The sequence below is a fragment of the Dermacentor andersoni genome, chromosome 9 (assembly GCF_023375885.2).
Source record: "Dermacentor andersoni chromosome 9, qqDerAnde1_hic_scaffold, whole genome shotgun sequence".
Taxonomy (NCBI): Eukaryota; Metazoa; Arthropoda; class Arachnida; order Ixodida; family Ixodidae; genus Dermacentor; species Dermacentor andersoni.
This window is the reverse complement of record NC_092822.1, coordinates 41790679-41807701: the sequence shown is the minus strand read 5'-3', so window position 1 is coordinate 41807701 and position 17023 is coordinate 41790679. Positions and strand designations below refer to the sequence as shown.

The 17023-nt window shown below is 43.9% G+C and overlaps 1 protein-coding gene across 2 annotated transcripts in view; it reads right to left on the bottom strand.

The window, feature by feature from the left end:
- LOC126527645 (uncharacterized) overlaps positions 1 to 17023 on the bottom strand; it is a 202351-nt gene that overhangs the window by 65144 nt on the left and 120184 nt on the right. The gene's annotated exons all lie outside the window — the stretch shown is intronic.

Here is a 17023-nt window from a genome sequence, read left to right as displayed (position 1 = left end):
ATTGTAATAGCATTCACTCGCTATATTATCAATTCCTCCTCATACAAACATTACCACCCAATTTCTATTCCAGATTTATTGAACACATTTTGATATATCAAGTACCCAGATAACGTTAATGAGTAAAAGGATAAACGTTGAATAATTTGGAAGAGTCTATGTACAAAAATATGTCCGTATATATCTGTATACCGCTTACTTATATGCTCGCTCTTAGTTCATCTAATCATGCTCCCATTTCTTCATATAATCGCCAATTTCTTCAAGACTCGCCCAGTTTGTTGGATCACCATACAGTCTACAAACAATAATTATCAACTCAAGCTTTCTGGCCTGCTGAAGTTAGATTACATCGCTTGACTTACTGAAGGAATGTGTTATTTATGTCGACTTAGCCTCATTGTTTGTCCTGTAAAAAGAACACGTTGTTTGCTTTCTGATTTGTCGTGATTTGCTTTGTTCTGCAACCAGGACTTGGGTGACTTGACGGATGAAGAGGTCACTCTGTATGATGCCGTCGGGGTGAGAATAGCAATCATTCGTAGAGTGTGTTTTATAGCAGCTGTGATATTATTCGCGGGAGCCAGTTCATGGCGAACTTAAAATTTGTAACCGGCAAGAAGACCAATCATCTAATGTTAAGCAGCGGCAGCAGTTATGGGCTGCTAACTACATTTATGATGAGACAAAAGAGAAACTTGGAAAAATATAAGAAGGATAGACAGTTTGACAAATTGGTTCAGCATCTTCAGACATAAGGCGCGAATGAACTTCGACACAGGAACAGCCCGACAAGTACGAAGTGCCACTTCCAGCTGCTTAATTGATTACGACAGAGGCTATATATGCAGATAATTCAGCTACTAACCCACCTCTATTGACAACACAAAATCCTAGTTGCATAACACATTTTAAAGCGAGTTAATAATAGTGAACCACTTTGTTGCACTTCTGAAAAAGATGTACGTTTCATCGATCAGATTGCACGTTCATGTGCTTGCATCAGCTCCTCCATATATGTGGACTGACAGCTCATTTCTAAAGTTAGTCCAATTAAACTGGTCCTTTGTTTTCTGAAAAAGCATAGATACAGGTTTTTAACATCCCACGGTGGTCCCATGCCTTCAGCTTTCATCCTGGATTTCCACGTACTCTGCTGGCATTTGACCTGTGAAACACAGTCCTGTTTCGTCGCCGGCGATGATGACTCACACAAAGTAATAATTTCTCGAAAACTGCTGCCTGCCTGATTTCGCCTGAATATAGGTTTGTGTTTCACCACACTATTTGAGCTTATCATTCCTGGCTTATTTCGAAAGTTATGAAAGCTGCTTTCCACAGGATTGGACACACCGTCAGAAGAGATTAGGAAGCATTAGGTATAGTTGTCGTCTAGTTAGTGGGCATTATTGGCCGGACGTATAAAATGAGTGTAAAAAGAGTACAAAAGAGCGCAGAAGGCGTACAAATGTGTCTGTGTTTACGGGCAGGCATAGCCGCTGAGGGACGCTTCTTTATTGTACCCCTGTAGACCTTGTTAAAAATTCGCAAGTGTGCTTCTCTGCGCCGCGCAACTGCCCAACTAGAGAGGCCACCGTTAACCAATCGAACGAAAACGAAGTGATAGACGCACTCCCTAAATCAGTAGATTATAATAATATTTTCTCATTTTTCGATTCTCTTTAGAATGATGACGGTGCCACTTTGAACGCCGATCAAAATTCGTCCTTCCCCTAGCATTTTTTTAATTTCCTAAACGTATTTCATCGATTTGCTCGAAACCGCCAGATTCTTGGCGGTTTGGAGCAAATGGCGTATCCCCCACGGATGCGTCATTTGTGAAAAGGAACAACAGCAACAACAAAGGTGCTCGGGCTTGCCTACTTCATGCTGTGTCATCAGAACCACGCCAACATGTTATTTCATGTTGTCACGTAGTAGTGACGGTGAGTAATACCGCGTCAAATCTGTGAATAACAAAACTAACTTTTATTGGGCGAACTTTTCCTCACGAAAGCAAGCTATACGCTCAAAGCACAGCGATGCCTTATGCCTTATTCTATGCTATTCTTATCATCCACCACACACGGCCGCCTGATCCCGTTGATAATGTGGGCAGACCGTCGATCTGACCACTGGCCAAGCGCGAAAAGCCTGAAAAAGCATAGAATCGGAAAAGGCATCGCTACAAAATACCGGCCCTGATCTGCCGGTCAAGCGCGTCGACTTTCATACATGAGTCGTCGATGGTTCCAGAGTAATCACTGATGGCTGCCTGTCTTCCAGGAGGTTCTACACAATTCGCGTCGCACATGCAATCAGATTACACAAACATCGCTGACAACATAGAGCAGATAGAACCATCCGTGACATTGGAGAAACTACTGACACATGCGGGTGCGTCCCTTGCTGACCGATAACATTTAGACTGGGAAAAAGCGGTCTCCCGTAAAACAAAACAGGTACACGTCTCAATATAACAAGTAAACTCTGCTCGCCCACGCTGTTTACGAAAGTTAATAAGCCGTCATTGCTTCGGTAAACTGTCTTTCAGAAAAGCTATAGCTTTACAGTTACGAAAAGGGTCTAAGCATTGCCTAAAGAAGTGACCGGGGTAGTTGGAGAAATATGGGAGAGGCCTTTGCCCTGCAGTGGGCATAACCAGGCTGATGATGATGATGATGATGATGATGATGATGATGATGATGATGATGATGATGATGATGATGATGATGATGATGATGATGATGATGAAAGAAGTGATAGGTCAGGAGGCAGCTGCTGCGCCACTGCTGCACTCACACCAGAATCAGCTGTATATGTAGTTTCTGTACCCTGTTCGCCAAAGACCTTGGAAGTGGCGCTTCGTATGCGTCTTAGTTTAGTCGTCTCGCGTGCCTCTGATGCCTAAGAACGCGTTTGAGCGTTCGGAATGATCGTCATCACCGGCACTGTGTGTCACACGACGCTCGAGTTTTATTACAGTTAATTAAGTAGCGTTTTTAGAAGAAACGACACGGCCATGATTTATTAACTAGCACCAGTATACACGGGCCTATACGAGATCGACCACAACTGTCGCTAACGGGTATGCATTAACAAACTATAATGGAGTGCAAACTGAAAAAAGAACTATAGCAAGCTTCGTAAACTTAAATATTTGTAGGAGAATGAAATGGAAGGCTTGAAGACGTCTCCTTGAATTGGTTAGTGAACCCATGCAAAAAAAGAAAAGGGGCCGACAGAAAGGGTCTTGTCAACAGCTTGGTCCCGACACATTAAGTGCTCCTTAGCTTATTCTCAGTAAACAAGGCTTACGCACGAAAGCCGAAACGGATTAAATACGTCGATCACGGATTTAGTTCAACGGCGTCTCGCACTTGTGATTTCAAATTCTGCTGTGTCGTCGTAGCACCTGGTGCATCCCTAACATGCAATCTCCTTCCAGACCTTGTTGCGCAATTCCACCGGCGTTCTTCTACACGCGTCTTTTACAAGCAGCGCACTTTGTTTATTGCACACGCGTTAGGCAACCCTCGAAGTCCAGAAAGGCAGGATAGCTTTATTTCTGCGCCTTCCATAGAGGGCATTGCAATTCCGTACATCTAACGTTGCACGCATGCAGCAGGAACGCTCAACGTCAACGCACACGGGCTCCGCGAGTCTCAGGTTGTTAACGTGCAACTTGTTTGGAGTAGGCCCATAGAAATTCTGCCCAATGCTGTATAGTCATGTTGCATCTTCTGTATGGAATCGTTGTTTGCGCTTAACCAGTTCCAAAACAGCTGACGGTGAGCCAATTTCCTTTGAGGCCTAATTCACACGGCCGACATCTGCGCTATCCCGCCATCATGACGGCATCGGCGTTCGTCCGGAGAGTGGGTTTCGACCAAATTCTGCAAAAAAAAAAAAAAAACAACAACACAGCGGCGACACTGACTGGTGCCCCACTTTTTGGAAGAGAAAGGGTGAGGAAACCGGTCTTTTCTCAGGAGCACCGATGCCGTGAGGGTGACGGGACGGCTTGTTTGCCGGCTGTATCAATCAGGTCCAAGCTTCTTGATTACGTATTAACTATTCGCGACGCTGATGCCACTTGAGAGAGTTAAACAAGGCATGTAAGGTAACAAAAAACTTAGAGTGGGGAGCTCTTTGTCTTTTAAAAAATACGTTAAAGAATGTTTGTAAGATATTTTTTTTTCCTTCATCTGCAACAAAATGCCAACTTGTGCTGGTTGACACATGATGTAGTGAAATCGAATAACAGCGCAAGAGGCAGAACCTGTAGGAGAAAACGGATAGTCAGCTCTAAGTGCGTTTTTTTCTCTATGACGAGTAATCTTGCGCTGTTATTTGATTTCACTTCGCCTGCCACAACTTGCGCACTTTTACTATGCTCATTCCAGCTTTAAACCGAGTGCTAGAGTGCGCCCAGTGTTCAAGCGTTCTCGTGCTATATTACTCACAAACTTACTAAACAAAGACAAGGGTTAACAAGAAGACAGACGCTTCAAGCTGCGAACAGTGGTCGAGCAAGGAATATTCCAAGCTAGCGGCAATATTTCGACAAGGGAACTTAGCTAGGGCAGTCGTTTCCCTGAAGCATGTGTCTGCTGCAGCAAAACATCGGGATACCACTGAGCACACCCTAATGGAATGCGAGGTAATTCTCTCAAATGAGACCTGTAGGTATCATAAACGTTCCTGAAGCGCCTTTATTTAAAGTGGCCTGAAGTATCAACCGGTCAGCAGTCGAGATAAGCAATTGATGTTTAAAGTACTTGTGGAAAAAGAAAAGCGGGTAAGAGAGTTATTGACCAGATCCACAACAGACTCATTCCAATGGCCGTTTCGGCTGAAGGCATGTCCGCCACCGCCGGTGTCCTTTGCAGTTATCGCATGGAATGAGAAAAGAAAAGAAAACCGAGTTCCCGCGTGGATCGAGTCTGGGCACCGGTGCGTGGGAGGCAGCTACTCTAACTTGGCCACGCCAGCGCTTGGCAGCTTGCAGTGGAAGCACTCGCGCCCTATCACGTGAGGGGACACGTGGTGCGACATGCGCGCCGCATAGCGTCGATACGGGCAAACTTTGCATTGCAGTTCAATGTGATTACAAAAGGTGGCATGCCATGCAGCAGTTGCATTGGTAGCGGTACAATCTAGATGGACAAGGTTTGAGGAAGAAAAGAAAGATTAAGGAGAGGTATAGAAAAATGCTGGAATGAAAAGCATGTATAGCATTCGTGATCAACTCAAGCAAGCTGGGTGACCGTTCTTGACCGCACCGTTTCAAAGGGGATGCAAATAAGTGCTCATCAATCATCATCGAAACACGTACACTCGTCAAAACGTCGGCTGTGTTCTGAGACGTGTGGCGTTCGACCACTGTTGATCAGGGAAGTGCCACGCGATATGTAGCCTATTGTAAACAACACAGAGCCAACAGAATTTGGAAGGTAATGCCGAGGATGCTTAAAGGTTTATTTGAGTCTTCTAAAGCAGCAGCTAAATCCTGAAGCGTGTCCACGCGCTTCATTTTATCTTTCTTCCTTTCTTTTGTATGTTCGTTCAGTTCAATTAAGGCACACGTTCTTCTTTTTTTCAGGATTGCGTCACGACACAGTTGCCTGCTCTGGCGTCTTGAATAAATATCGGTGCTCAAAGCAGCCCAACGGTTGAAATGGCTCTACGTGTTTTTTGGCCCGTGCCTTAGAATCTGCCCGCTCATTCGGCGTGTTCTTATCTTTTTCTGAAACAAGTACGCTTTAACTTTTTTTTTTACGCAGCTCTAAATAAACAAAGAAGTAAAATTATTCTCTGTACTCTAGTTGTGTGTGTTCTCGCATGCTATACGTTATATGATTGAATGCGGAAAATTTTGAGTACAAGAAAGAAGTGAGTATAAGGCAACGCTGGCTGCACTTTGCGGGACAGCACTTAAGCGTCTACGCTTCAGTTAACTAATAATTTCCGCTGTAAACTTAAAGTATTTAGATAGAGGTTTAAAGAAGCATTCGAGATGCAAGGCACCGAGCTGCAGCTAGTACAAGTTCCTGCATCTGGAAGTCTGCCAGATTTTTTTTCGGGTGATCACTAAGCGGACATTATACTTTCCCACCATTCTAATACAACGACTTCGTGAGACAAGTAAACGCTTGGTCATGAATACCATGCAATATTGCCGCCGTTAATTTAAAGACAGTCAAATGAAAATTAGTCATACTGCGTTGATTCACACAGGAAAGCTGCTGAAGTTTTCCTGTGCCCCGTCAACCAACGAACAGAACTGGTTCGTCTGAACAAAGACGGAAAATTTAGAGTACAATAAAGTTCCCGGCATCATTTCATGCAGGAATTAACGCAGTCAAGGATACCATATGTGCATTGCGGGTTAGAAGGCTCAGGATATTAAAAAGAATGATTGAACTGCACATAATGAGACACTGCAATCACCGAATCAACCTGAAAGACCACATTGGATGCTGGCGGTTGGACACGGATCTTTCTGATGCCTATGAAGGAACAGTTAGCCGCAGTGAGACTATACCTGAAGCAAGGTTCAGCTTTGTAATGCATGAGCAAAAAGACCTATGCTATCTAAAACTTGCCTAAGATTTACTTGTTTCTGCGCCACTTTGGAGGGACAAACGCCTTCGTTGGAGAAATGAGAGGTTGAAAGGCCGGCACAGAAAATCCTCACAATAATTAATCAAACGTAACTGTTTCCTCCAAATGTCATGCGATATCGCCTGTAGCCGATAGGAGAAAAATCGGGTTAAATTTCTAGAATATATACATATTCAAACTCATGGGCATGTTGCGAATTATGCTACCTGCTACTTCCCCTTTGCACGTTTCAACGTAGTTTTAAGACATCCTGCCCTGCTGAAGGGGAGAACAGCAATTAAGGCATGCCCCCTAGGATAGCAAGTCTATGGTGTACTTGAGGTGCATTTGAATCAACACTGTTGCCCCATCAAAAAACAACATAGGAATTGTTCTTGTTGGGGCGTCAATTTTTATTCAAACTAGCCTTGTCAACGCTCCAAACTTAAAAGGGGGCTTTGCCTCCAAGGCACGTGCGAATCAATGTTTTCATGAGGCGGTTGTATAAACGCTATACAACTAAAATGTATACGCGGACAATGGCTTTTACTTTAATTCTACGAAACGTGTAATGTCATGCAACGTTTGCGTGTATAAACCACGCACGTGTTTCTTTCTAGAAAGACAGAAGACACTTAGCACCTTTATCTCGACGTCCGTGCACTTCTTTAAGAATTGACGAGACGGCAGAAAACACCTAACGTGTGGTAAAGGAAGTTGTTTGGCGTGTTGGTACATGTTCACGGACACAAAAAGAGTCGCACGAGGCAGGGTGCTAGTCGATGCAATCAACAAGGACAAGTGCCAACTTTAGCTATTTTTTTTATCCTGTAATGCACGCAAACTTATACATACTTGGCAACGCTGATGCACCGAGTGGTTTTACACCCCTCCCCCCCCCCCTTATTTTATTTTTTATTTAACGAGATTGAAATACTAAAGAAATGCAAGTGCAGGATGGTTTGTGAACGGCTTGAGACTTATCAAGTTCGACGAAGTGGTTCGGATTGCATTAATGCGTTAGGGGCACATCTGTTAATCTAACAAAAAGTGAATATGGCTTGACTAGGCGACGCTTTGAATTACACGGGTATTGAGGATCCACCGCTTTTCTGCGCTTGCATGACTGGCAAGGTTCTATATGTCAGTAAGCCTTCGATTATAAGAATTTGTTGTAAATGAACGTTCTTCCCGTCGCCTTTCTTTTTCCATCCTATATTGGGCTCGTCTTTTGAATTAATATACCTTAGAATGTGGTTACGTGCCTGCTAAGGACAGCTATAGCCTCTATAGCCGCTCAAAAAAGCGGCAGATCTCGTCATGTCAGCGAAGCTAAGCTGCAATGTGTTCGTTCTAGCAGAGTACTGTGTCAGTACTCGAGAGAGACGCCGAGTCTTAAGACACTTCCGCAGCAGCAAAACAGTTGTCGGACGGGGGGGGGGGGGGGGGGGGGGTCACGCAGGGGGGCTCAAACAGTTGTCAGGGCGGTCGCGGAATGTGTAATCCAACTGCAACAAATACATATACTGGTTAGTATTTTGTATGACAGCCGCTAGGTGCTAGAAGATGCGCTTCATGGCGTAAATACTAAACATTACAGGATTTATGCCAACGTCAACGCTTACTATTACCATATTATTTGAATACGGAGGCCTGATGAGGAAGACCAAACCTGGAGTTGAGATTTCGCGACATGGGGTACAGCCATAATGTGCTGCCATTTCTTTTATTTCGGTAAAATGTTATTGACCCAAAGGGTAAAATATATTTGAAAGTTTAAACGCGGATCGGTGAAATATAGATTTTTAAAAAGCATAGCTACGTCGGAGGGTGAAGTTACTAAATATGCCCGAAACATCGCAACACCTATAAAAAAAAAAAACAACGCATGGTGTGGCGTTCGCCAGCCAAAATATCTGTAGAAAGGCGACATACATAAAAACATAAATATATGCAATCGCCTCTATTATCCTTCGATTACGATAACATCCTCTCTCTACACATATTAGTCTATGCATGAGTGTGCACATGTGTAAGTGCCTGTGTGTGTTTATGTGTTATTAGTCACAACAGTGGTCGAGCGGTAAGACAGCTTCTGTTTCTTACACTATTCATGCAGCGGAATGCAGCGAATGTTATATGTAGTATCTTGCATATATACACAGTTTGTCCCTAAAGTCATGCTGCCCTTTTGACCGGTCACAAAAAATAATCCAAACAAGATATAAGTGTTAAATCTTTACCAAATAAAAGGATAACTCAAAGTTTCATATCTTTACAAAGTGGTTTGATGTGGCCTCCATTTGTTGCCATACACAAATCTAAATTATATTCAAGTTCTTTCCACACCCGGTTAAGGGCGTCTGGTGTGATAATTAATGTCATTGATACATTCACTACATACACATATCGCTTCACGTAGCACGATAAGTAAATGTCTAATGGAGTCAGATCTGGGGACCGTGGTGGCCATGGCTTCACAAAACTCACGCCTACCCATCGCTGGGGGAATGTTCTGCTGAGTCATCACCTCTGTGCGCATGCCTTTGCACATCATACTACGGAAACTTGGAGCGTTTTTCTTAAATTTTGGGAAGTTTTCACATTTCGATTTTGTTCTGTTGCCTTTCTGTGAGCGTTCAATAGTGCACCATGACTGTAAGGACACACTATAATCACACACTCTACGGCCACAGTATATATATATATATATATATATATATATATATATATATATATATATATATATAGAGAGAGAGAGAGAGAGAGAGAGGTGTCGGTCATCTATGTCACTTCGCGTTTCGTAAAGGGCATAATCTTTTCTCTTCGCGGTACGTAGGAAAAACTCTGCCGCCATTGCTCGTCGAACTTCAGCTAAATTAGCGAGAGCAAACTATGGTAACACTGGCCGGCGCTCTACTACCGCGGGCACATAAATCCAAAATCAAGCAGGGGCCTGTACAGATGTAGTAGCACGCTCCGGCGTAGAGTTCATAAACAGAGATAACGTGCCTCAGAAAGGCTCGGCCGACGTTTCGATAGGAGCACCCGTCTGCCCGCTTGGCGAAGATAGGTCCTCCTCTCGAAACGTTGGCCAGCGCCTTCCTGGGGCACCCTAGCCCTGTTTATATCATAGCCCTGTTTATACCATAGCACGGGCGTAGGACGATTCCACAAGAGCGTGCGACTTCATTGAGGAAAACCCAAATCTCACCGCTCTAGCCGCCGTCACGCTTCGCCGCAGCGACGGTCGGGGCCATGAGAAATGGCGCGCAAGACCGTGACGGCGCTTTGGTGCTTTCGCGTGTTGTCCTTGTTTACGCCATGCATCTATGCGCGAAACGTAAAATCACGGTGGCACGACCCTCAAAAAAAAAGAAAAAGAAAAAAGACTAACTTGACCGCATGCTCCTTGCACAATCTAAATATAATCTAGGAATAGTGCTTTTTTTTTAATGCGATGGTAAATGCCTCGGGGGCATACAGGTGTATAGGATGCGGGCGAATAAGGTTGATTAAATGAATCAAAAAGACTTGCGGATCTAATGTAGTCCAAGATGGATCGATAATGCGGCCCCTGCGTCCAGGCAGTGTAATCGCTAGGATTATGCGGCGAAAGTCCCGCTGATGTGAAGTGCCGGAGCCTCGTCGGTTTCAACGCAGGGCAAACCCACAGCAGGTGGTGGATGTCGGCTTCAGTGCTTGGGCTTGAGACTAACCGCACTGCATGTTTCGTCTTCGCGTGGCGATGTCACTACGACTGTTGGCATCGAGAAGTCGTGTTTGATGGTGTGGTTATTCTTTTTGTTCTTTCTACATCAACAGCCGTTTAGTTTATTGCAAAGCTGTTAACGTTTATGGCAGTCACTCTATGCGCTAACGTGCACTGAGACAGGAGAGAGGGCAATAAAATAACTCAGCGTGTTCTGCTTGACTAACTACGACGTAAAATACGCCAGCGGCAGCGGGCGCTTATGAGAGACGCATACAAATTTATGGCCTTAACTATTACGGTAACTTGCTCCGGTTGCGAGTTCCCTTGCGCGCGCAGCGTTTCTTTAATTCACGGTCTAAGTGCATTTTGCTAGGCGTGGTGCTAGGTATTTCATATTTCTTTTTCTAGAAAGCAGGCTGTCTTCGTTTTTAAGCAATGCTTATAAGATTAACTGCTTAAGCTCTGATAAGCGCTTACCAAGTCTGAGAAAGCGTTACTCTGTGCCTTAACGGACACGTTTTCATTTTGTTGTGTTCTAAGAACGTTCGGACACTTCGCTACACCTGCTACGGTAAATTCTTATGTATACTGTTACCCTTTCTATCTGCACTTTTTGCTACTTCATACAAAATCCGCAACATGTCACGCAGTTCCTTACGAAATTAAAATTTGACATTTTTTTTTCTTTTTTTCAGATCTGCAACACCTATCCAGAAAAACAGGTGGTAGGGTTTCATCACACTTAATATGTAGGAGGTGTATCTGACGTCAGAATGTCTTGGCTAATATTGCAGACATTGTGAATTAGTGAACAACCGGAAGACTAAAATGCGACTTGCTTTGGCTCTCTTTTTCTTGTCTTCCGCTCTCTAAGGTTTGAACACGAATGCGTGCAAGTGCGGTAAAATTCTTTCACCTTGACGTTTCTGGAACATTCATATTCGCAAACTGAATACAGTATATGAAAGAGAAAACTTAACCATGTTATTAGACAGAACATACTGATTGACTAATAATAACGTTTACGTTGTTTTTTATATAATCGACATTTTTGACAAAGTTTTTCTAATAAGCAATAATACGGCAGGTTTCGTCGCGTCCTGAATGTCAGCCTTAGACTGTACTGTTACGATTGTTTTTAACTGTTATTACTTATTCGCTGTTTAGAAAGCGTAAGTTCACATTTGACACCTGCTTCTGGTTTCGGAAACACGTGATCCGACAAAAGTTTCCGTTATTTCCTCACCATACAAACACTTTCTTCCTGCCTCTATTGGGTTTTCTGTAATCCAACTCTGGAGTTTAGCTCATTGTATTCCTAAAAAAAAAAACTTGCAAACGTCCTTGTCAGATACAAACCCTTGGTGAGACAAGGATCAGCTGCGCTTGTTACGGGCCGCACTCTTTGCGCTTTTCACCGGCAACCTTGTAGTTTCAACATGTAAAGGGGCATCTGTCACACTTCCATTCACTGTCTCATACTTTGTCAATCTACATTGCATCATTTTTTATATATTTCTCGCTTCATCGTCTTGACCCTTACACCATCCCCAAGTGCAGACCAGCAAATTGGACAGTTCCTCTGGTTAACCTCTCCTAACATCTCTTATTTTCAATATATCTAAGATTCCTTCTTTCAATATTCACCTTCCCGCCTCGGGGTGGTTGCAACCGAACGAAGTGGTGTGCAAGCTGTAGAGCGGACTTCACGAAAGCGCGAACAGTACAGTGCTTCTGCAAAAACTACTTGGAAGACTCACCATCGCATTGCTGTGCTTCGTTATGTTGGCATAAGACGACGATCGACAAAAAAAGAAAAAGAAATGTAAGGAACATTTCATTCTGCGGCACCATTTTTTGTTGGTAATCATTGCAGGTTTTTCATAATGAGTTAGCTTAATAATCTTTAGTATTAAGTATTGAGTATAATTAATTAGTAATTTAATATTTAGTTAGCTGAAAAATATCTTTCGCCGTCGGAGTGCTTGAAACACTGGAGAGAAAGACGCCAGAAATGCGAACGTTTTCGTTGAGACTTTGTTTTACATTTTGTTTAGCAATCTCTAAGCTACGTCACACATCAAAGGGAATTAGAAAAACAATTCTAGGGCTTTGAGTGACAAAACCGCTGTGTAATTATAGGACCCACCGTACTGAGGAGCTAAGGATTCATCTGTCCACGTGGGGTTCTTTAACATGCACCTAAGACTAAGTACATGATCATGTATGGCAGTGTGATCAACGAACAAGTTCTAATTCATTCACTGAAGCTTTTAAAGCCTGTTTTTGCAGCAAATCTGTTAGCGACTCGGTGGTCAGCGTTTCTCGTGTCCGTCCCTAAATAGAAATTGTCTTTATGAGCAGTGGCTCATATCCCCTAAGCAAGCAAAAATGCAATGGCTCATCCCCGTCGTAATGAAGAGGCTACAATCAATCAGCAAAGTGAAGAGGACAGTGCATACATTCAACGAAATCACCAACGCAACAGACGGAACAGCCTACGTTTAAATGAAGAACAAGCTCAAAACAAGCATCCCAACCATCAGTAAAGCATTGCATACCCCCTCAGCCGTATCAGCAAGGCTTTTGCAACAGCTTCGCTGGACATCCACTTTTGCAGGGCCGGGAAGGTGAGTCAGCTCTTTAAGCGACCAACTATTGCCTGTGGGATTGATTCAATCATTCACTGCAATGTGAATGCACACATACTCATCTAATCTCGCGATCCAGTTGAATTGTTAACGAGAATATTTAGAGTAAGCGTTGCTTGGCTGACGGTATTTTGTGTACCGATTCGTGATACTGTGAATATGTAGAGCTTGAGTCGCGTGAAGTTAGCAAATTTTGCAGCCTCCTCCACGTATAGGCCGCGTGCACCGCCTATAGAGGCGCCACTGATAGCCACCTAGCGGGCGCTTCCAACAATACGCGTGGGAGCAGTAGCAGACGACAACGCTTTGCAGCAAGGGTGACTGAAGTTCGCGGCTGCGATTTGTCCTTGGTTCGGGCGCCAGACTGCTTCTTCTGCGGTGACAGCTGTAGGGAAGACGCAGACCTCTGTGGGAGCGGGTATGAACAAGATGTTACCGGTGTTTGGGGCAACATGGTCCACATACGCGCCAGGTGCGTCCCGCAGACAAACGCCATGAAGACCATTTACATGAAGTGGAGCTCATGTAAACTAGCCGTCAAATTTTGTTGACTAATGCGATGTCTCGACCATTTTTTTTCTTTAATTCTACCCTTGCCGTAATGCTGCTTCTGTACCTCAATAATAAGCACCCGTCGTTAGTGCAGACTTAGATAACAAATCCGCTCGGTGCGATGTCTGCATATACCGTTGTGATTTTTCTGCCGGTGAATACATGTGACGCTGCCGAATAAGTGTAGTGAAAGTCGCCTGAAGTAGAATAATTGCGAATTTATTGATAGAAACGCGCACATTATAGTCAACGAAGCCACCTAACGCACGGGTTAATAAAAGCGCGTGTTAGCGCTGTACCGCCGATGAACTGCCGTTCGCGCTGCAGTTTTTGCAATTTTAAATTTCCTAAGGGAACTGCTTGGAAACGTACAAAGCTATAGTGTGACTAACATTGCAGTACCTTTTTTAAATGTTACTAGAGAGAAGGGCCACATGATATATTTAAAGGCAGAGCAGCGCCAGTCAAATTAGATACAGCGCTGGCGGCAAGGCCGGGTTTAGTCCTATGCGGCGTAAGCATAATAAGAAATAATTCAGCTGAGTGCAAAATTCACTTGCAAGAAGCGACTACGTTGTGAAACAAACAAATCACTCGGCGTGTTAAGTCTGCTCAGACAGCATCAAGGTATGATGACGTGACGCGAACTACTCAGCGAAAAATGGATGAGCGAAAAATAGAACAAAAATACCATATGCAGTAACTATTAGCAATTCTCGCCCTGAGCTACCTATTTTCTAAACACATTTCCCAAAAATCCACAATATCTAAGGTGCCCTCGGGCGAAATGAATAAAGCTGTTAAAGAAGCACTTGCTTGGTGTCATTCCGATAAGACACAGCGTGGTTTATACCCTTTACAAACGAGGCAGGGTGAAAACCTCGCAGCTCAAAAGAATCAAGAGTTATGCATGAAGCAACTAGCAACAGTTAAACATGGGCGAAGCCACGCATAAAATAAATGTAAAAACATGAAGTGCGCGACAGCTGGTGCGAGGATTTACCGGGCCACATAAAACTAACAATTTCAGTTCTTGCAAACTTCTGTAGCTTTAACATGTAAAACAATGCGCTCATGCAGTCGTGCTGCCTAGCTAGCCCAACGCGGTAAAGAAGCGGAAAACAATATAAGCGGCAAACGGCATTCCGAACTTTAGCGAAATGCCTTTCAGCCGCATGTTGCACTGCAGACGAACTTCGTCGCTTACCCGTCTAACTACAATTGAGTAACAAAATAATAATAAAAGAAAAAACACCGAAGCGACAAAGGAAAGGATGAGAACAAGAAATTTCGCGCCGAAGCTACGATCCATTGCCACCGTTGCTCCTGCTGATGAGGCTTTGCGGGGAATAATTAGAACCGTATCACCGGCACGTTTTCGCCGGTATTTGAGCCCCCCCACCCTGCAACAATTCTTCTTCGACATTCTTCGGAAGCTTTGGCCATCCCACACATGCGAAGGGTGTTGCTTATTTTGCTCTGAAAACAGAAATAAGACGGAGAAGCACTATCAGCGACGCAACAAACTGCGGCGTGCTAGGCGCGCGGCTCGCTCCTCTCCCATGCGTTCTGCGCAAGGCCGCCACCAGTGGCGCGGCCATCGGCGTGCACGCCGCGTATACTCTGGTAAAAATGAAATTAGGTCCAAGAAATACGTGCCAGGCAAATACATTTCATTAAATAATTGGACCATGTAAATGTTTAATAAGGTAGATTAGGGTGTTACTGGTTGCATCAGTATTTATTGTTGCATAACACGCCATCGAGACTACTGGTCGTTAAATACAGTCTGCGACTTTACGTGCCAAACCACAACCTTATGCTGTTGTGACCTGATAGTAGAGGTGTTTAGAACAGATTTTACCACCCTATTCGCTTAATGTGAACCCGGCTCAAGGTGAAGATCATTCTTTCATACCCCCCCACCACATAGGAATGCGGGTGACGCGGTACGGGTTCGAACCCACGACCTCGTGCTCTGCAGAGCACTGGGCGTGTCTAAAGCTCTCGAGAATGCGATTGCCGGCTCGAACTTTCGTCTGCATTTCATTTTTTTTGTGTGTGTGCCGCTGTGTATTGCGCTTATAGTGCAGATGCATATTTCCTGCAAATTTTGGTTATTTTAGTCGTTTGATATAGGACTGAAATCTATCCTTCCTTCGTCTGTGCCCAAGCGTGTGTGATGTTCTGCGATAAGTGAGCTTATTTCTTCACTAAGCGTCTCCTCGTTTGCAGGGAAAGCACTGCTACATGCTGCGCGAGCCGAATTTCAAAAAAAAAAGGTTGGTTTCTTAACAAACATATTTATTGAATGTACGCAGACGTTTTAGCTAAACAAGTGCTGTGCAGCTTCTGTTTGTCTGTGCTACCAAACACAAAGCGCTAAAAACAGTCTTGGGTTTTGACCTGCTCTTCCACATACCGGTTGAAACATACTCCAATCGTAATCATTATGCCACCACAATCATAACCATTGTTTACAACATTTATTTGTTGCAATCCCTGAAATATTTTTTTTAGGAATTACACAGTCCTGAAATAATTCACGCACAGAATACAAAAAACTATCTGTAACACGCAATATAAAAGCACTGGTAATGTTGTTTCTCTTTATTCGAGATATAAACAAAATTTGTTTTCAGAAGATTTTCGCTTACCATGACATGGTGTTCGATAGCAATTTATAAAATTTATGCCGATGGCACTCCGTGTACTACTACCTTTTAGTTTATAAGTTCAAATATGGTATACCTGTAGCTACATCTCAGCACACATGTACCTCGGGCAGTTTTCAACTAGGTGGGGCATGCCTGTTTCCAGTGCCAGGTGTTTGAAACAATGCTCCAAATAAGAAGCATACCACAATGTTATACCACAAGTAAAATCGAGCTGCACCGCATCGGTATTGATCCATTACTAAGAAGTCGAAAGCGTAAAGGAATCGTGCAGAAAGAGAATCAGAATGAAAATTTGTTCACCCTGTCCCGACGCGAAAAAGTTGTGCGAAATTAGTTTCGCGAAATTCATCGCAACAGTTAGACCCGAAGAGTGGTCAAATTCACTGTAGATGCCGAAAAAAATAATTGCTGGCACTCTGGCGGCGACTACGATGCAGTTCGCGGCTGCGAAGCAAAAACTAATCGCGATGGCAGCGCCCCCTTAGCGTCGCAACTTGTAGATGCAATATCGAAAACTTTCATCCCTACGAACAGGTGGCACCACAAGCTGCGAAAGCGCCACCGACAAACCTAGACCTACATTCTCCTCCCCTCGTTCCCCTCTTAACCTGCTACATTGTGCCGGCGCGATCATGGAGGTCACGAACAGGCTCAACGCTATTGCCACCTTTAGTGATATAACAAAATGTGGCCTTCATAACGGCGCTTCCAAGCCGGCAACGCACGAATGGGCGCGCCTCTCGGTCGTAGATGGCAGGTTCTGAGCATTGTACTTAATGAAATCGACGATAGCGCTGGTCACAGAGCCTATGCTTAGGACA